At 43.9% G+C, this 21,132-nt stretch overlaps 1 protein-coding gene across 8 annotated transcripts in view; it reads left to right on the forward strand.

Annotated features, from left to right (window-relative positions):
• The window catches only part of DCAKD (dephospho-CoA kinase domain containing), a 44,728-nt gene that overhangs the window by 2,520 nt on the left and 21,076 nt on the right, over positions 1-21,132 (forward strand). Inside the window, exons 1-2 of one of the 8 annotated variants that reach the window (XM_016193712.2) lie at positions 19,160-19,243; positions 20,547-20,655. The exons of 2 other annotated variants lie outside the window; for them this stretch is intronic. The gene's annotated coding sequence lies outside the window, so the exon portion shown is untranslated. Of the gene's footprint in view, positions 1-94; positions 174-8,588; positions 8,694-19,127; positions 19,244-20,546; positions 20,656-21,132 lie in introns of those variants that run through there. 5 more of the 8 variants (XM_060203368.1, XM_016193714.2, XM_016193713.2 and 2 more) reach the window with 5 other exon arrangements.

The raw sequence follows: 21,132 nt of genomic DNA on the forward strand, positions 1-21,132 counted from the left end.
TGAAAAAGAAATCACAGTGATAACTAGTTGGAGAGCTTATACCAGAATTCATATCTGATAGTCTAATTCCTAACTCTGTATTTTCTTTTCTCAGAGATATGCAGAGGTTAAATGAAAGCTACTGAAACATGACTGAGGAAGAGTGATTGTAGAGGACAGAGGAGCTGGTTTCTGTAAGCCCTACTATTGCAGTTCAAAGCAAAATAAGACTCAGCCTTATACTTTACTGCAAACCAAACAGTATTTGCTCATTGGAGAACATTCTTGAGGGGGTGGGTGTAGGCACTATGATTGGCATGACCAGGCTCAGAATGCAAGAACAAGTTCTAGAATCTAGCACCTGGATTCTGAGTTAGACTTGAGAGGCACTTACTCTCTTCAGTGTCTCTCAATTAAGAATTCAAAATATCACTTAGATTTTCTAGAGTTCATGATTTTCTTTCTTTTTTTTTTTTAAATATACCTTTTTGTTACATTACATTACACAAGGGCCCAGATTACATGGTCCCCACCTGCAAGGGGAAAGCTTGACAAGTAGTGAAACAGGGCTCCAAGTATCTGTCTTTCCCTCTCGATCTCCCCCTCCTTTCTTAATTTCTCTCTGTCTCTATCCAATAATAAATAAAATTGAAAAAAAAGAAGAAAAAATGGAGTATGGATAACAATTTTTCAAATTGACCACTTAATGACCACAAATGATCATGCTGCTTAAGTTTACTTTTGAAAGCAGTGCAGTGTAGTTTCCTAAATTGGCTGTAAAGCTGTTTTTAGGGTTCCAAGAGTTCTCACATTTGTTCCTACTCCTCCATAACAGAGAGCCGAGCCGCCCACTTCCAGACAACTCTTAATTGATGGAGAGCTGGCCAAGTTCTTCCTCATGGCTTTATGTAGAAACATAATCCTTTTTCCAGATAGATGTTATATATTCTGAAATTACTCTCTGGCTCCCTAAAATTCTCCCCTTTTTTGAAAAGTAAACATTCTCAGATTCCTTAACATTTTGTCCCACTAGAATAATAGCAGGATTTCTCCATCTGGACCAGCTGGCTCTTCCTACTTTACCATTTGGCGAAAGGTAACGGTGTGCAGCAAGACCCAGAGGGTGGTGGGGGATGTGCCTATTAATCTCTGCAGTTTCTGGAATGTATTCCTTTCACTGTTGTTATTGGAAATGATTATTAAGAGAAAAGACTCCAGGATGTGACTCTCTGAATTCTAAATCCCAGTTTTATCTCTACTAAGTAATCTAAGGCAAGCAATTTAACAACTCTTAGTCTCAATGTCCTCATCTGTAAAATGAGACTGAGTATCAGACACCTTGCAAAGCTATAGGGTAGCTTAGAGAACAGACTGGATTTTCTTTTCTTTTTTCTTTTTTTCATATTTTATTTATTAATGAGAAAGGAAGGGAGAGAGAAAGAACCAGATATCACCCTGATACATGTGTTGTCGGGAATTGAACTCAGCACCTCATGCTTGAGAGTCCAATGCTTTACCCACTGCGCCACTTCCCAAACCAGCAGACTGAATTTTCCTTACTTCTGTATACATTGATCCAGCATATAATAAGCTCTTAATATTTACTGGACATTTTGGAAGGTGGCTTAGTGGATCAAATGTTGTCCTCTCAAGCATGCAATCCTGAGTTTGATCCCTGGCATTGCATTTGATGTGTGGAGTGATAGATGGTTCCTCTCTCTGTTCCTATCTCCTAAATAAATAAATAAAATCTTCAAACATTATCTAAAAATATTTGTTGGATTAATGTATGAGTGAGTGCATTAGTGAGAAGGAAGGAATATGGTCTTTTCTGTGCAGAAATATAAGCAATAACTCACTTAGATCCCAGGTTTGAGCCTTACCCCTACCGCATTAGAGAACTACTTCAGTATTGTGGTCTTGGTCAGTCAGTCAGTCAGTCTCTCTTTCTGCCTGAGAAAGTGCAGAGTGGTAGATCCCCAACAATGATTTGAAAAAAAGGGGCGGGGGAGAGAAGAAAAGAGAAACATAAGCAAAGGGCAGAGGCAAGAAAACACAGTATAGGACCCTTTATGTTTGTACAGTGATGTATTGCTCGTAATTGCACTCATACATGACCTTTTTTTCCCCTTTTTTTAATATTTATTCCCTTTTGTTGCCCTTGTTGTTTTATTGTTGTAGTTATTGTTGTTATTGATGTTGTAATTGTTGGATAGGGCAGAGGGAAATGGAGAGAGGAGAGGAAGACAGAGAGGGAGAGAGAAAGATAGACACCTGCAGACCTGCTTCACCGCCTGTGAAGCCACTCCCCTGCAGGTAGGGAGCGGGGGCTTGAACCGGGATCCTTGTGCCTGTCCTTACACTTTACGCCATGTGCGTTTAACCCACTGCGCTACTGCCCGACTCCCTGACCTTGATTCCTACTATCAGTTGTTGTACTTATTGCAGTGAGGAAGGCAGGTTTTATTGCTGTTTTACTAAGAGACAAAAAAAGTCTAATGATTTATTCAAAGTTTGACTGCTATTTAATATGAGTTCAGATATGAACTTATGAACTTGATGTTTTAGCACAAATTCTGGTGCAGTAACTAAATCACCTTATTCTGCTTTTCCCCAAAGAAAGCATATGTTACTACATATGGTAAGGCATTTGTCTGAGGAGTGTTCACAGGGACCAGGTCACACAAGGCCTGAAGTTTCAGGCTGTGAAATCTTCGACTCTATCTTCCAGCTGGTGACAACTTATGGGAAGTGGCTTGGGAAGGGGAGATTGGGGGAAGCTATTTAATAAAGGATAAATATTAATGATGTTTGTGAGGCATGGAGTAAATTTAATTGCATTTTAATATTTATTTAAAGTAAACATATAGAGAATAAGTTTAATTTTAAGAACCAAATCAAAGACCTAAGAGTCAAAGGAGTCATCTCTTGAACTCAGAAGGTTGTTTAAACACTATATATACATTTTTTTTTCAGCCTCCTGCTTTACACATACACAATTTCACTGTTCCTTAGCAGATTTTTTCCTTCAGAGAGAAATAAAGTAAACATATGGAGAATAAGTTTAATTTTAAGAACCAAATCAAAGACCTAGGAGTCAAAGGAGTCATCTCTTGAACTCAGAAGATTGTTCAAACACCACATATATATATATATATATATATCAGCCTCCTGCCTGCAACAACTTGAAGCAGTTCTGCATTCCAGGCTTTTTGTTAGAATCTTAGCATACAGGTGACCAAGATGTGGGTTACTGTGAGGATGAACTGAGGTCAGTCATGTAAGCAGCTAGAATCAGATCAAAGTTGATTACTAGCCTCTTGGATAATGGAGAGTATGTGTTTAAGCTAAAATAAATCTTGGAGGTTATACCTCAAAAGTGCGAAGAAGGAGAGTTTCCATTCCGAGAGGGTGCATCAGGGAAAATTTAAGTCACAAACATGACTATAAATTGGTCCATGAAAAGGACTGGACTATTGGATATGACTCTGGAATAAAATTAGGATTGTCCTGTATGACTCCAATGGCTTGGAGTGGGAATACTGGGGGTGGGCATGGAGTTGTGATCACTAGAGCTTCAATGCTCTAGGCTGAATTTCTCAAAAAAGAGACACAGGGGCTGAGGGAGAGAAGGAGACTACAGTACCTAAGTTTACCCCGTCTTTTAGGGGCCAGGCTCTAGCATGGGTCATATATGCATAGCAAAGCAGGAACTCTCTTGGTGAGTATCTTGCCAGTCCAGAGAGATGTTTTTCCTTTTGTTTAACTGGAGTTAAACAAAGCCCAGCTCGGGCTTATGTTGATACTGGGGACTGAACCTGAGACCTTGTAGTGTTAGGCATGTCTTTTTCATAACCATTATGCTGTCTTCTTAGCCCCAAGATGTATTTTCTTTCTTTTTTATTTTTTATCTTTATTTATTATTAGATAGGGAGAGGAGAGACACTTGCAGCCCTGCTTCACTACTTGCAAAGCTTTCCTCCTGTAGGTGGAGACTGGGGGCTCGAACCTGGGTTGTTTTGCATTGTAGCATGTGCACTTAACCAGGTGTGCCACCACCTGGCCCTTTCTATTTCCTTTCTTTCTCCTTCTTCTTCTTCTTCTTCTTTTTTTTTTTAATTTATTATTGGATAGAAACAGATAAATTGAGAGGGGAGAAGGAGAGGGAGAGAAACAAACTCCTACAGCACTGCTTCATCACTTGTGAAGCTTTCCCCCTGTAGTGGGGACCAGGGGCTTGAACCTATGTCTTTATGCACTGTAATGTGTTCACTTAACCAGTGTGCCACCACCTAGCCCCCCAACATTTATTTCCTTTTTTTTGGAAAAAATAATTTTTATTATCTATTTATTGGATAGAGGCAGTCAGAAATCAAGAGGGAAGGGGGAGATCGAGGGAAAGAGATGCATGCAGCCCTGCTTCACGACTTGCAAAGCTTTCCCCCTGCAGGTTAGGACGGGGGCTTGAATTGGGGTCCTTGTGCATTGTAACATGTATTTTCTTTCTTTTCTTTTTGCCTCCACGGTTATCACTAGGGCTCGGTGCCTGCAGTACAAATCCACTGCTCCTGGCAGCCATCTTTTTACCATTGCTGTTGCTGTTGGATAAGACAGAGAAATCAAGAGAGGAGGGAAAGACAACAAGGGAGAGCAAAAGATAGGCACCTTCAGGCCTGCTTCACCCCTTGGGAAGTAACCCCCTTGCAAGTGGGGAGCCAGGAGCTCGAACCAGTTCCCTGTGCTTTGTACTGGTGTGCTCCTGCCTGGCCCCCAGAAGATGGATTTTTTTTTTAATATAAGTTTTTATTTATAAAATGGAAACACTGACAAGACCATAGGATAAGAGGGGTACAATTCCACACAATTCCTGCCACCGGAACTCCATACCCCACTCTATCCCCTGATACTTTTCCTATTCTCATTAACCCTCTGGGAGCATGGACCCAGGGTCATTATGGGGTGCAGAAAGTGGAAGGTCTGTCTTCTAAAATTGCTTCTTCACTGAACATGGGCATTGACAGGTGGATCCATACTCCCACCCTGTCTCTCTTTCCCTAGTGGGCAGGGATCTGGGGAGGCAGGGCTCCAGGACACATGGTGGTGTCATCTGCCCTGGGGAGTCCAGTTGGCATCATGGTAGCATCTGGAACCTGGTGGCTGAAAAAGAGGATAGAAAGCAGAGCAAATTGTTGACTAATCATGAACCTAAAGGCAAGAATATTGTGGGTGGAGATTTGGGGGTCTCCATTTTGGAAAAAGCTTGTAGGTCTATTTTAGGTATATTCCAAAGTTTTGGGTTTTTTTTGCCTTCAGGGTTATTGCTGGGACTAGGTGCCTGCACTACAATCCACTGTTCCTGGAGGCCATTTTCCCCATTTTTTTTGGTGCCCTCATTGTTACCCTTGTTGTTGGATAGGACAAAGAGAAATTGAGAGAGGAGAAGAGACAGAGAGGGGGAGAGAAAGATAGACACCTGCAGACCTGCTTCACCACTTGTGAAGCGATCCTTCGTGCAGGTGGAGAGCTGGGGGCTCTAACCCGGATTCTTATGCAGGTCCTTGCGCTTTGCCCCACCTGTGTGTAACCCACTGCGCTACCACCTGACCCCCCCCCCCCCCCCGATGTATTTTCTTTTATTTATTTTCCCTTTTGTTGCCTTGTTTTCACTGTTGTTGTAGTTATTATTGTTGTTGTTACTGATGTCCTCGCTGATGGATAGGACAGAGAGAAATGGAGAGAGGAGGGGAAGACAGGGGGGAGAGATAGACACCTACAGACCTCTTCACCGCCTGTGACACGACGCGACTTCCCCCAGAGGCTCCATTCTTAAGCCGGTCCTTGCACATTGCACCACGTCCGCTTAACCCACTGCACTACTGCCCGGCTCCCCCTCCAAGATGTATTTTTTTTTAATGTTTTTAAATTAACTTTACTTATTGGATAGAAACAGCCAGAAATTGAGAGGGAAGGGGGTGATAGAGAGGGAAAGAGACAGACTTCTGCAACCCTGCCTCACCACTCCTGAAGCTTTCCCCTTACAGGTGGGAACCCGCGGCTTGAACCTGGGTCCTTGTGCACTCAACCAGGTGTGCTACCACCTGCTCCCCCCCCAGATGTATTTTCTAAGGAAGGATTCAGTCAAGACTGGACTTTAAAGAGCATGAAGAAGGGAGTCGGGCGGTGGCGCAGTGGGTTAAGCGCACGTGGCGCAAAGCGCAGGGACCGGCGTAAGGATCCCGGTTCGAGCCCCCGGCTCCCCACCTGCAGGGGAGTCGCTTCATAGGCGGTGAAGCAGGTCTGCAGGTGTCTATCTTTCTCTCCCCTCTCTCTCTGTCTTCCCCTCCTCTCTCCATTTCTCTCTGTCCTATCCAACAACAAAGCAACGTCAACAATGGCAATAATAACCGCAACGAGGCTGCAACAACTAGGGCAACAAAAAGGGGGAAAAATGGCCTCCAGGAGCGGTGGATTCATGGTGCAGGCACCGAGCCCAGCAATAACCCTGGAGGAGGAAAAAAAAAAAAAAAGCATGAAGTTGTCTTGAAAGCCAATGAATTTTCAGATACTAGACATGTCAAAGTGTGAACAGCAGGTGTGGGGATGCAAACACTGGAAGGATATTTGAATAAATAGCTTTTTAAAAAATATTAATTTCATTTTGTTGCCCTTGTTTTATTGTTGTAGTTATTACTGTTGTTATTGATTTCATCGTTGTTGACAGGACAGAGAGAAATGGAGAGAGGAGGGGAAGACAGAGAGGGGAGAGAAAAACACCTGCCGACCTGCTTCACCACCTGGGAAGCGACTCCCCTGCCGTGGGGAGCCGGGGGCTAGAACCGGGATTCTCACTTCGGTCCTTGCGCTTCGCGCCACGTGCGCTTAACCTGCTTAACCTACCGTCCGACTCCCTAATAAATAGCTTTTTTGAAATTAAAGATTTATTAGTGTGGCCCAAAAGTGGTGTAGCAATTAAAGCATTGGTTTTTTTCTACATCTTTTTTTTATATATAAATAAACATTTGTTACTTATGAAACACAGAAAGACAAGTCAGAGCTCCCCCCTGCTACATGTGGCATCAGGAATATAACTGGGAACCTCAGGTATGCAAGTCCAGTGCTCTACTAGTTGATCTGCTTCCCAAGTTTTTTTTAAGCTTTTATTAGGGATTTAATACTGATTTACAAAGTCATAAGACAACAGGGGTATAATTTCACACCTTTCTCACCACCGGAGTTCTGTGTCTGTCCCCCATGCCTCCATTGGAAACTAATAGTTCTCCCAAGATCACAGATATGGGTTAACTATTATTTTTATAACTATCTGTATATATATATATATGTATATATATATATATATATCGGGTCATTTTATTTATTTTTTATTTTTTAATTTTTTTTATGTCCAGCCTTCCTTTCAAAGGCACACCTACTACTAATTCTGAGTGTCCTTCTCCCACCCCCCTTCTCTCTGGGTCCTGATGGCATTGGGGTTCAGAGTCCACTGGTCATCTTCCCCTAACACTTACCCCTTTGGGAGTATAGACTAAAATTCTGTATGGGGTGCAGAAGGTAGAAAGTCTGGCTTCTGTAATCGCGTCTTTTTTTTTTTTTTTTTTAGATGTATAATATGTATGTACTGCAAGAAGTGTGAGAACCATGGCATATATGATGCCAGAAGTCAAACTCAGGACCACATGCTTACAAAACCAATGTTTGGTCCACTGTGCCACCTCCAGGCTATGCATTAGACTCTTGGTAAAGAGTTACTTATTAGCACAACAGAAAGGGGGGAGGGAGGAGGAGGAAGACATCAGAGTATCTCTGGCACATGCCACGTAAGGGATTAAACAGACTTTTACATCTACATTCTATACTTAATTACTGCAATGCCTCCAGGATATTGCCTCTGCAAGATTGGGGTGGTGACAAGAACTAACACGAAGTCTGAAGATTGAATGAGCAGGTACTCCTAGGACCTGTGCTCGGTTAACTACCATGGCTGTCTACTGTCAGCGGCGGCACAGATAGTAATGGTCAAGTCTGAATCTTAAATTTGGATTATCGGGGGGGGGGGGGGGGGGTTATCTCCCAGCGTGGAAAAGTTTTGGCTCCAAGGGAGAAGTAACCCAGAGTAACCCATCTTGTCCTCTCCTGCAGAGGGAAGTTTCACAAGTAGTGAAGCAGTGCTGTGGGTGTGTCGATTTCTGTCTGTCTCTACCCAATGAACAAATATTTGGGGCCAGGTGATAGGGCACCACGTTGAGTACACATGTTACAAAGAATGGGAGTTCAAGCCCCGGTCTCCACCTCTGCAATGGGAAAGCTTCATGAGTGGTGAAGCGGTGGCTGTTTCTATCCAATAATAAAAGTAATAAAAAAATTTTAAATGTTAAAAGCGAGAGCACCCCCACCTGCAGGGGGAAAGCTTCACAAGTGAAGCAGCGCTGCAGGTGTCTCTGTCTCTCATCCTCTCTATCCCTCCCTTCCCTCTCGATTTCTGACTGACTATCCAATCAATAAAAGATTTTTTAAAAAGCGAGAGCATTAGCAACCCGTCATTTCAGGACCCTTCCAATACCGGCCCCGCCCCACCCACCGACCGGAAGTCCTGTCCGCTTGCGAGCCGCCCGGGCCCGCCTTGCGTCCGGGAGCCACCCAGTAAGCGCCTCTAAGATTGGGCGGGCGGAGGCGGCCTGGCTGGGTCAGAGGCCCCGGTACGTAACGCGCGGGCGGGATCCTAGGGAGCGGGTGGCGCGGGCGGGATCCTAGGGAGGGGTTGGCGCGGTTGGCGACCCAGGGCTGTTTGGTTCCCTCCTGCGGCCAGAGGTCGCGCGTGTTAACTTCCGGAAGCCGGGTGTCGCTGCGCGCCGCACCGCCGCGCGCCGTCTTTTCCTCTGCTCGCTCCCGGAGCCCAGGCCCTGTAGCAGGCATCGGCTCAAACGATTTCACCTACTTGACTGCAGGTCCCACTGAGCGAAGTTTGTTTTTTTTTCCTCCCCGTTTTACGGTGGTGGATAAAGGATAAAGGTTCGCAACCTGGAAGCGGCGGAAACTATGGGTTCAAACCCGGATCCAGCCCAAGACCACGAAACTAGAACTTCGTGGTCAGATCTGAGATTGACTTAAATCCAGCCTCTGCTACTTTCAGTTGTGTGACTCAAAGTGTTTTTCGTATTCTGTGTGCTCATGTGAAAAATAGTAAAAATACGACTTAGCAGTGAGTGGAAAGTGACTTTGCTGGGTAGCTGCTGTTTGCTGAGCATTCAGACATGGCTTCCCGCTCTTCCTCTCCCCCAGAGGCCGCCCCACCCCCTGTGAGCCGTGCTTGGAGTGCACACTTGCGGGAGCCTGTGTGTTATTCCCCTCCGGGTCTCCAAATGGAAGTATTGGCATTCTTTGGTTTCAGAGTTTGTATGTAAAAATTTCAAAGGTTTTTCTCTTCCCCTTAATTGCAGAAAAATTATCACTGAAACCAACTTTGATGTTAAGTCCTTTGAATAGAAGGTGGGGGTAGAGATAGGGGAAGTCAGTGAAATGTGAGATCTGGCTGATTAACAGATCAGTTGGTTTATCCTTTCATTTCTTCCTGTCTTCCTCTCTTCCTTTTTCTCTCTCTAACTTTCTTTCTTTCTTTTCTCCTTTCACTATGGCCTAAATTCCTACCAGATATTTTATGTCTCTCCTGTGAAGGTCAGTCTGTCCTCCTAGCTATTGTTTAAAGGGTTCAGAGCTTAACTGGGTGCCTGTGCCTTATGAGGACTGATAGCAAAAGAAAGGCAAGCAGTGTCCTTGGCTTTGTTCTGAAAATAGCCTCTCACTTAATCTTTAGATAATTTTTTTCTTTGCAAGTTTCAGTAGTTACAAAGTAACTTTTGCTTAGTTGCAAAGATTGACATTTAAAAAACAAAACTATAGGGCCATAATGAATTAATAAAGTTTGAATATAATTAGTCCCTCATTCCTTGAAATAAAGTACAGGAATCAGTTTTTAATTTAACATTTGTTTGTTTTTAAATATTTCTTCCCTTTCTGTTGCCCTTTTATTTAACATTTGAAATACATGTTTATTTTGTTGCTGCTTCACCACTTGGAATTAATTTACTCAGAGTCGGGGCAAGAGACAGCACTGAAAATTACCCCACTGTCATGGTACTCCCATGTGGTGTATCTGAGACTTGCTGCCCCCAAAACATACAGAAATAAAAATATCTTGGGACCCGTGGTGGCTCACTTGAGTATACACATGACCATGTGTAAAGACCTAGGTTCAGGTCCCTAGTCCTCACCTGCAGGGGGCAAGCTTCATAAGTGACTAAACATTGCTGCAGGTGTCTGCCTCTTCCCTCACTCTTTTTTTGTCTCCAGTGTTACTGCTGGGGCTCAGTGCCAGCACTACAGATCCACTGCTCTTGGAGGCCATTTTTTCCCTTTTATTTATTTATTTATTAATGAGAAAGATAGGAGGAGAGAAAGGAAACCAGCTATCACTCTGGTACATATACTGCCGGGGATTGAACTCAGGACCTCATGCTTGAGAATCCACTGCTTTATCCATTGTGCCACCTTCCGGACCACCATTTTTTTTTCTTTTTATTGGATAGGACAGAAAGAAACAGAGGGAGTCAGGCAGTAGCTCAGCGGGTTAAGTGCTCATGGCACAAAGTGCAAGAACCAACATAAGGATCCTGGTTTGAGCCCCCGGCTCCCCACCTGCAGGGGAGTCGCTTCACAGGCGGTGAAGCAGGTCTGCAGGTGTCAATCTTTCTCTCCCCCTCTGTCTTCCCCCCCTCCATTTCTCTCCTATCTAACAACGAAGACATCAATAACAACAATAATAAGAAAAACAACAAGAGCAACAAAAGGGAAAATAAATGAATCAAATATTTTTAAAAATCTAAAAATAAAAGAAAAACAGAGAGGAGAGGGAGACAGAAAGACACCTGCAGACCTACTTCACTGCTTGTGAAGCGACCCCCCCCAGCAGGTGGGAAGCAGGTGGAAGGTTGGGGGTGGGCTTGAACAGGATCCTTGCAGTGGGCCCCGTGCTTTGTACTATGCTACTGCCCAGCCCTGTGTCTCCCTTTCTATCTCTCCTCCCCTCTCAGATTTATGTCTGCCTTATATTTATAAGTAATTTTTTTCCCTGTTTCACCGCCTGTGAAGCGGCTCCCGCCTTCCCCTCCCCCCGCCCACGCTGGTGGGGAACCCGGGACTAGAACTGGGATCCTTGCGTGGGTCTTCATGTTTTGTCTTTATGTGCGCTTAACCCGCTGCGCCACCGTCCAGCCCCCAATATGAGGGATTTTATTTTTAATAGTAAAGATCAAAATTTCTTTAAAATTAATGTTGTGGTCACAATATTAGATGTTGGTGAGCATTGAGATAGCTTTCCTGGGAGTGCACTTGCTTTGCCATTCATATGACCCAGGTTTAAAGCCCTGTACACCATTCAGTGCTACAGTGTCTGTCTGTTTCTCATTCTGTATAGGAAAAGTTGGCCTGGAGCAGTGAAGCCCCAGTGACAATCAAAACAGAACAAACAGGGGCCAGGTGGTGGCGCACCTGGTTGAGCGCAAGTATTACAATGCGCAAGGACCTGGGTTCGAGCCCCCGTCCCTACCTGCAGAGGGAAAGCTTTGCGAGTGGTGAAGCAGTGCCGCAGGTGTCTCTCTGTCTCCCTATCACCTCCTTCCTTCTGGCTGTCCTTATCCAATAAATAAAGATTTAAAAATAAAAAATGAAAAAGACATCTTTCTTTTTCGTTTAAAAATTTTATTTATTGGGGGCTGGGCAGTAGCGCAGCGGGTTAAGTACAGGTGGCGCAAAGCCCAAGCAAGGACCAGCGTAAAGATCCCGGTTCGAGCTCCAGGCTCCTCACCTGCAGGAGAGTCGCTTCATAGGTGGTGAAGCAGGTCTGCAGGTGTCTTTCTCTCCCCCTCTCTGTCTTCCCCTCCTCTCCATTTCTTTCTGTCCTAGCCAACAACAAATGACATCAATAACAACAATAACGATAAGCAACAAGGACAACAAAGGGGAAAAAATGTCCTCCAGGAGCGGTGGATTCCTAGTCCAGGCACCGAGCCCCGGCGATGACAGAACTGTTGACCACAGGTGGCTATGGCTATATATAACTATATATATATATTTATAAACATGTTTATAAATATATATATATTTTTTAACTAAACGGTAGTTCTCTTCATGTTGCTTTGAAGAGAAGACCTCACCATCATTTACACTATCTACTGCCCTAAGAGTCCCACATGCAGATGCGGAGCGGGGTCTTGAACCTAGATCCTTGCACATGGTACATCACCCAGTCCCTGTGGGCCACATTTTCTCATCAGTGATAAAGGAAGGGCTGTATATAACTTTTCAGCCTGCTCCTTCTCCCACTATTATTAATAATAGACTGTAAGGAAGAAAAGTGGCAACAAGGATTTCATGGAGTCTACTGTAGTAATTTCAGGAGCACGTTTAAGGTGGTGAGCAGTGGTGGTAAATGAAGCAGGCAATGTCTGGCTAGGCTGAAACGAGAAGGAGAGAAACAGGTGCTGCTAGTAAGTCTGATGAAGATATGCATTAGGAACCAGTAGAATAGTGAGATTTTTGGCTTGAGCAACTGAAAGAATGGTGATGGTGGGTCCCTTTAGGGCTTCCCCACAGAATTGGAGAAGGTAAGGTAAATGTGACTTTGAGCCTGATAAAATTCTTGTGATTAGGGAGTCGGGCAGTAGCGCAGTGGGTTAAGTGCACGTGGTGCAAAGAGCAAGGACCCACATAAAGGATCCGGGTTTGAGCCCCCGGCTCCCCGCCTACAGGGGAATCACTTCACAGACGGTGAAGCAGATCTGCAGGTGTCTTCTCTTTCTCTCCCCCCTCTGTCTTCCCCTCTCTCCATTTCTCTCTGTCCTATACAACAACAACAACGATATCAATAACTACAACAAATAAACAACAAGGGCAACAAAAGGAAATAAATAAAAAATTAAAAAAAAGTTTTTGTGATTAGCCTTTTTTTTTTCCCTAAGTGAATTTAAGATCTCTATTATCAAAAAAATAATAATTTACTGTCTCTGGAATAACTTTACTTTTTTTGCATGCCACTGTCTAATATATGCCAAATCGTGCAACTTAAAATGGAGTAGGAACTCTCAAAGCTGAAATTTTCAGGTGGGGATATTTAACAGAATGGTCATGCAAAGGAATTCTCATCCCTGAGGCTCCAAAGTCCCAGGTTCAATCCCCCACATCACTGTAAACCAGAGCTGAACAGTACTCTGGTAACAGAAGAAAAAAAAAAAAAGAAAATTTCAATGTTGAAACAGCTCAAATTTTAAGAGGAAACTCATCAAAGAAGAATTTCACATCAGTACAATCCTTGGTCATCATTAATGGCACGTTTACTGTGCCAAAGGAAGGACAGATAGACTTAAGCACAATTTTATTTTATTCTATTTATTTTTTAATGTTAGAAATATTTCATGAGAACTTTTATTTCTAAAGATTATACAGAATTAGAGCCAGGAGATGGCTCACCCAGTAGAACATAAATACTGTTGTGCAAGAGGCCCGGGGTCCAAGTTCCAGCTGTGTGTGGGAGATGGGAGCACCGCAGACAGCAGGGTGGGCAGAGAACTCCGAGAATGGTGGGACACTGCTCTCTCCCCAAGAAAGAAGAGAATAGAATGGAAAAACAAGGTGGGGAAGCTGCTCAGTAGTGGTATTGTGCACAAACAGGGATCAAGGTTCATTCCCCAGAACCACATTTGAAAAAAAATGATAGGGGTGGGGTGAGAGACAGCCCACCTGGTAGGGCACAGGCTTCACAAACCAGGAGCTGGATTTGACTCCAGAACCACATGGAGGGGCCAGGACACCTGGGAAAAGCTGCACTGGTGGTGAAGCAGTTCAGCACAATTTTAATAGGAAACAGTTGAAATTATTCCAGGCATCTTAATCCAAGATTAATCAGTGATAAGCCCCAGCATAGCAACCTTGGTAGGTTCTTCACAAACTCAGAAAACATTCTTTAGGGATTGGGCTCCTTCCCCATTAGCCTTCAGTTAATTAAAATTCATTTTGCCAGAAATCAGAGTAAATGTGTAATCCTCAGTTTTTGCACCTGTGAAGTTGGTATAATGGTCCTATCAGTTCACCTTTAGCCCTTGAATTAGTGCCAGTCAAAAGACTAAATCTGGTGTAAAAGTCACTGATCTGGTTCCGAGGCACAAGTGTACTCTGGGAGTGCAGGGCGCCTTGATGCTCCCCGTTCAAGTCATTTTAAAAAAAATTTTTTAAAATATTTATTTTCCCTTTTGTTACTCTTGTTTTCTATTGCTGTTGTAGTTATTGTTGTTGTTATTGATGTTGTTGTTGGATAAGACAGAAATGGAGAGAGGAGGGGAAGACAGAGGGGAAGAGAAAGACACCTGTAAACCTGCTTCACTGTGAAGCGACTCCCCCTGCAGGTGGGGAGCTAGGGACTTGAACCAGGATCCTTACACTGGTCCTTGCGCTTCGCACCACATGTGTGCGCTTAACCCGCTGCGCTACCACCCGACTCCCTCAAGTAGTCATTTTTAAGATTATTTTTACTAAGAAGGATAAAGAGAGATTAACCAGAGCACCACTCTGGTACAGGAAAATGGGACCCTCAGGTCTGCAAGTCCAGTGCTATATTGGCTATGCAGTAGTTAGTGCCCCCCCCCCTTTGTTGCTGTTTATTGTTGTTATTGTTGATGTTATTGCTGCCATTGTTGGGTAGGACAGAGAGAAATTGAGAGGGGAGGTGAAAACAGGAGGAGAGAAGGACACCTGAAGACCTGCTTCATGCTTGTGAAGCGACCCCCCTGTAGGTGGGGAGCTGGGGGCTCCAGCCGGGATCCTTATGCAGGTCCTTGTGCTTCGTGCATGTGCACATAAGCCGTTATGCTCCTTTCGGGCCCCACAGTAGTAGTTATTATTAATCCCATTTCATATACAAGGGAACTGAAGACACAGTGCTACCGTAAATTGCCCAAGGCCACATGACTCATTAACTAGCTGAGGGTTGAGGCCCCTATAAGTTTCTCAGTGTCCTTTTTCTGTGTAAATATCAGCACAGTGACCAGAGGATAGTTCAGTTGATGAATTTTTCATACCTGAGGTTTCCAGGGCCAGGTACCACCGTATGTACCAGAGTGGTGCCCTGGCTTGTTTCTCTGCCTCATGTGAGGCCACTCATAAAAACTCCTGACAAAGAATACCATTAATTCAAGAGTAGGGGAGTCGGGCAGTAGCGCAGCGGGTTAAGCACAGGTGGCACAAAGTACAAGGACCCACATAAGGATCCTGGTTCGAGCCCCTGGCTCCCCACCTGCAGGGGAGTCACTTCACAAGTGGTAAAGCAGGTCTGCAGGTCTTTCTCTCCCCATCTCTGTCTTTCCCTCCTCTCTCCATTTCTCTCTGTCCTATCCAATAATGACGACATCAATAACAATAACTACTACAACAATAAACAAGGGCAACAAAAAGGGAATAAATAAATATTTTTTAAAAATTCAAGAGTAATGGTTATGTAAAAGACTCTTATGCTCTAAGGTTCCAGGTTAAACCCCCAGTACCACCATAAGCCACAGCTGAGCAGTGCTCTGGGAAAGAAAAGAAAAGAAAGGAAGAAGGCGCGCGGGGGGGGGGGGGGGGGTAGATAACATAATAGTTATGCAAAGAGACTCTTATGCTTGAGGCTCCAAAGTCCCAGGTTCAATCCCCCCGCACCACCATAAACCAGAGCTGATCAGTGCTCTGGTTAAAAAAAAAAAAAAAAGGAAAAGAAAGAGAATAAAACAAAACAAAACAAAAACAAAAAACAACTCCCAGTGGTGAGGTGTGAAGGTTTGTGCTTGGAAATTGCTGGAGAAGACAGACCTGTTCCTTCCCTTCCCCTAATGATGGGGAGTGGTGGTGGGGGGAGGGAAACTGACCCCAGACACCTCCTCTTACGGTTCCCTTCAGGTAATTGGCAGCCTAGTGGTGACTTAATAGGCCTAACAGAGAAGATAATTTAAGAGTTAGGTTTAAGCAGCAGTCTCTCACTACTAATGAAATATTAGGAGTGAGGAAACCATAGATAAAAATAGCACTTACTAGTTAACTGGAAAACAATATATTTTTGCAACCACTGACTCTACGAGAAAATAATTGGGTCCCAAGGCAAGGAAAGACTTGTTTTCGTGAATGATTATATTGATCACTGGAGCAAAATAGATACATCTCCTTTGGAAAGCAATTTAAAGAAAGAGTGTCCGGCTAGTCAGACATGCCCAGTGTGGAATTCTGTAATTTTACAAGAGAAGTAGAAAACAAACCTAATGAGGGAGCTAATGAGGGAGCCAGGACCTGGCCCCATTCAAGCAGGTTAGGGTTGCTGATGAAGAGATGGTAGAGCAACAGGACTTGCTTCCACTTAAGTCCTAAAGTCTCCTGTGGGAGGAAGGAGAGTGTCCATTGGAATATCAGTTCCTTATTCTGTTTAACCCTTGGATGTTTTGTCTTGTTTTCCAGGAGGGATTTACTAGCAAGCACAAAGCAGCATGTTCTAGTGGGAGAAGGAGCTGGCTGGGAGGTTGCATTCAGCCTTACCTATGTCACTGACAAGAAAATGTGGCCTGTGGGGGCTGGGCAGTGATGTATCTGGTTAAGTGTACCTAGTGCTATGCACAAGGACCAAGGTTCAAGCCGCTGCTCCCAATCTGCAGCGGGGATGCTATAAGAGTGGTGAAATAGGTCTCCAGGTGTCTTTCTCTTTCCCCTTCTCTCTACCCCTCCCCTCTCAATTTTTCTCTGTCCTATCAAATAAAATAGAACAAAGGAAAAAAAATGGCTGTTAGGAGCAGTGGATTTATAGTGCCGCACTTAACCCCAGGAAAAACCCTGGAGGAAAAAAAAATGTGGCCTGGGTGGGGGAAGATAGTATAATGGTTATGCAAACACTGTCATACCTGAAGCTCCAAGGTGCCAGGTTCAATCCCCTACACCATCATTAGCCAGAGCTGAGTAGTGCTCTGGTTAAAAATAAAAAAAATGGCCCCAGGAATGGTGGATTTGTGGTGCTGGCACCAAGCCCCAGTAATAAATGTCGCCACAAGTGTTTCCCCTTTATATTTATTTATTTATTTTCTTTTGTTGTCCTTGTTGTTTTATTGTTGTAGTTATTACTGATGTCATTGTTGCTGGTTAGGACAGAGAAGAGGGGAAGACAGAGAGGGGGAGAGAAAGACACCTGTAGACCTGCTTCACCACCTGTGAAGCAACTCCCCTGCAGGTGGGGAGCCTGGGGCTCTAACTGGGATCCATACGCTGGTCCTTGCGCTTTGTGCCGCTGTGCTACCGCCCGACTCCCACAAGTTTTGTTTTTTTTTAAAGATTTATTTTATTGGGCTGGGGAAACAGCATAATGGTTATGCAAAAGATTGTCATACCTGAGGCTCTGTGTCAATCCCCAGCATCACAGAAATCATAGCTGAGCAGTGATCTAGTCTTTTTCTTTCTTTTTCTCTGTATTTCTCTCTCATTAAGATAAAATAAAGTATATATTTTTAAAAAATTTTGTTATATTTAGAGAGTCGGGCGGTAGCGCAGCAGGTTAAGCACACATGGCACAAAGCGCAAGGACCCATGTAACAACAATAACTACAACAATAAAACAACAAGGGCAACAAAAGAGAATAAATAAATAAATAGAAGTTGAGCGGTCCAAGAGGTGGTGCAGTGGATAAAGCACTGGAATCCCCGGCAGCAAATATACCGGAATGATGTCTGGATTCCTTCTCTCTCTCTCTTCCTTTTTTTAAAAAATTAATTAATTAATTTTTCCATTTTGTTGCCCTTGTTTATCGTCGTCATTGTTATTATTGTTGTTGTTTTTGCTGTCATTGTTATTGGATAGGACAGAGAGAAATTGAGAGAGGAGGGCAAGACAGAGAAGGGGAGAGAAAGACACCTGCAGACTTGCTTCAGTCTGTGAAGTGACTCCCCTGCAGGTGGGGAGCCAGGGGCTTGAACTGGGATCCTTATGCCAGTTCTTGTGCTTTGTGCCATGTGCACTACCACTCAACTCCCTCTTCCTATCTTTCTTATAAATAAATAAATCTTTAAAAAGAGAGAGAGAGAGAGAGAGAAGTTGAGAAGGAAGGGGGAGATACAGAAGGAGAAAGGGAAATCTATCTGCAGCACTGCTTCACTGCTTGTGAAGCTTCCTCCTATTGGTGGAGACAGGCTTCACCCTGGGTCCTTTCTCATGGTAGTGTGTGTGCTCAACCAGGTGCATCAGTTCCTAGGCCCCTCAGCTTGTTTCATTTGTTAGGTCTGTCTCTCCAGTTTTCCTGTGGGGACAGTGCTGTGTTTTCCTTTCACAGTCTGAAGTCCCTGGTGTCATGCTGAGCACAGAAGAGCTCAGTCAGCAGTTTGTGAAGGAGTGAATTAGCAGAGAACTTTTTGGACAGAACAGCTGCTATTCATCCAACTCCTGTAGGCCAGGGGTACCCAGCCTTCACAGGCATGTGGTCCTCTATGCTTTTGGCCTTCTTGACATAGATCAAGCAGCTGTTGGTCTGTTTCCACAGATGGCCATCTTAGACACAGACATGAGGAGGTATTCACTAGGTTATCTGTCCCCAGAGCCTGATGCATAGGAGCCTAGAACTGACAACTCTGCCCTGCTGTAGCTTTTTTTTTTTTTCCTCTTTTGTTGCTCTTGTTGTTTATTGTTGTTGTTGTTGTTATTGGATAGGACAGAGGGAAATCGAGAGAGGACGGGCAGACAGAGGGGGAGGGAAAGATAGACACCTGCAGACCTGCTTCACCACTTATGAAGTGACCCCCTGGCAGGTGGGGAGCCAAGGCTCCAGCCAGGATCCTTATTCCTGTCCTTGTGCTTCGTGCCATGTGCCCTTAACCCGCAGCTCTACTTGCTGGCCCCCAATCTTTATTTTTATATCTGACCCTATATAAGGATAGGGGTCCTTTTTTCTGTGAGGTTGAGGACTACCAGTGACTCTAGCTTCAGAGATGGAGGAGAGATATTTTTGGATGGTTTAATAATTAATTAGATCTCTACATTTGGATGATGACTTTTCTTTTCTTTTTTTTTCCTCTTCCCAACCCAGGCTTCCCTGGGTGAAAATGAGCCTGGACAAATTTAAACTTCTAGGTTGGTCTACTGCCACCCAAGCTATCACCCAGTGAACCCACATTGGAGAAGCTGCCTCCCCTCTGTCATTTGGTTTGTCCTCAAGGGAGGGAAACTCATTTCAGGGAACTCAAGCAAAGTGTAATTAGGACAGTAAATCTGAGGTTTAACCGGGGGGCGGGGGGGGGGGGGAGAAGCTATGGCACATTTCAGGGTCCTGGAGAAGTGATTTTATGCTGAAGGAAGGATGAGAAAGACATGACCTTGAATTGCAGCCTGGGAACAAAATCTAAGGCATGGTAACCCTATTTAATCTAAAAGTACAGTGGGACTTATAAAATAAATCTACTGTAAGAGTGACCAGGAAGAGGGCACAGAGGATAAGGCATTGAATACTCAAATGTGAAGTTCTGATTTCTGACATTGCATGTGCCAGAATGATGCTCTGGTTCATCTATCTATTTACCTTCTATCTACCTATCGCCTTCTATAAATACATAAACAAATCCTTAAAAAAGAAAGAAAGAAAGAAAAGATCTATTGTAAGATAGGATTAGGTTACAGAAATGGGAATTAACTCACAGAAGTCTTTTTTTTTTTAATTTTAAATTCTATGTTTTGCAGTGTGACTTTTACCACCCTCTTCTGTTCCCACTCAATATTGTCTTTACTCCCCTTTGCTCATCTTTCCACTCAGTCTGCATACAGCTTTATGAGCCTCATAAAATGTTATCTCCATCCCCCCCTTTTTTTTTGTTTTGCTTTTTGTCATCTCAGGGCTTTATTGCTCTAGGTCAACTTTTTCAGATAAAGAGACAGAGGGAGAGAAAGAAAGATAACACAGCACAGGAGCCGGGTGGTGGCGTATCTGGTTGAGCGCATGTATTACAATGTGCAAAGACCTGGGTTCGAGCCCCCGTCCCCACCTGCGGGGGGGGAAAGCTTTATGAATGGTGAAGTAGGGTTGTAGGTGTCTCTCTGTCTCTCTCCCTCTCTATCACCCCCTCCCTCTTGACTTCTAGCTGTCTCTATCCAATAAAGATAATAATAAATTAAAAAAAAGTTAAAGCATAGCACAACACTGAAGCTTCCCGTGATGTGAAGGGTAGGTTCAAACCTGGGTTGTGTGTATGATGAAGTAAGTACACTATTTAGGTAAGCTATTGTTGCCAGCCCTGTTATCACCTTGTCATGGATGGGAAAACTTGAGAGTCAGAAAGACAAGTGACTTGCCTAGGGTTGCACATTTTGTAGCAGAGGAACTGGATTTGAAGTTGTCCATGCTCTTAGAAATTGTGCTGCTGCTCAGGCACAAATCAAGAACATAGTCTCAGAGTCACTGCCATCCTCTATTCACATTCCTTCTCATTAAGACCTTGTCTTCTCTAAATCTCAGGCTTAGTGGCTACAGAACTAATCCCTGACTGGGGTGAGGACTCTTTCATCTCCTACTAGACTAACTACTCTGGTGGTGCTGATGCCGGGGGGCTGTGAACAGGCATCTGGTAAGAACCTGGGGTTCAACACAGAGACAGGTATGTCTCCTGCCTGTGGGGGAATACGGTCACTGCTGCCTCCAGAAAGCACTTGGCTAAATAGTGCTTAACCTTGTTCCACCTGCTCAGCATATTGATTGCTAGGTTTATACTGTGTTAGCTTGCCTTTTTTTTTTTTTTTAATTTATTTCTTTATTGGGGAATTAATGTTTTACATTCAACAGTAAATACAATAGTTTGTACATGCATAACATTCCCCAGTTTCCCATTTAACAATACAACCCCCACTATGTCATTTATCGTCCTTCATGGACCTGTATTCTCCCCACCCACCCCAGAGTCTCTTACTAGGGGCAATATGCCAATTCCATTTCAGGTTCTACTTGTGTTTTCTTTTCTGGTCTTGTTTTTCAACTTCTGCCTGAGAGTGAGATCATCCCATATTCGTCCTTCTGTTTCTGACTTATTTCACTCAACATGATTTTT

The sequence above is a fragment of the Erinaceus europaeus genome, chromosome 12, assembly GCF_950295315.1.
Source record: "Erinaceus europaeus chromosome 12, mEriEur2.1, whole genome shotgun sequence".
In the NCBI taxonomy this organism is placed as follows: domain Eukaryota; kingdom Metazoa; phylum Chordata; class Mammalia; order Eulipotyphla; family Erinaceidae; genus Erinaceus; species Erinaceus europaeus.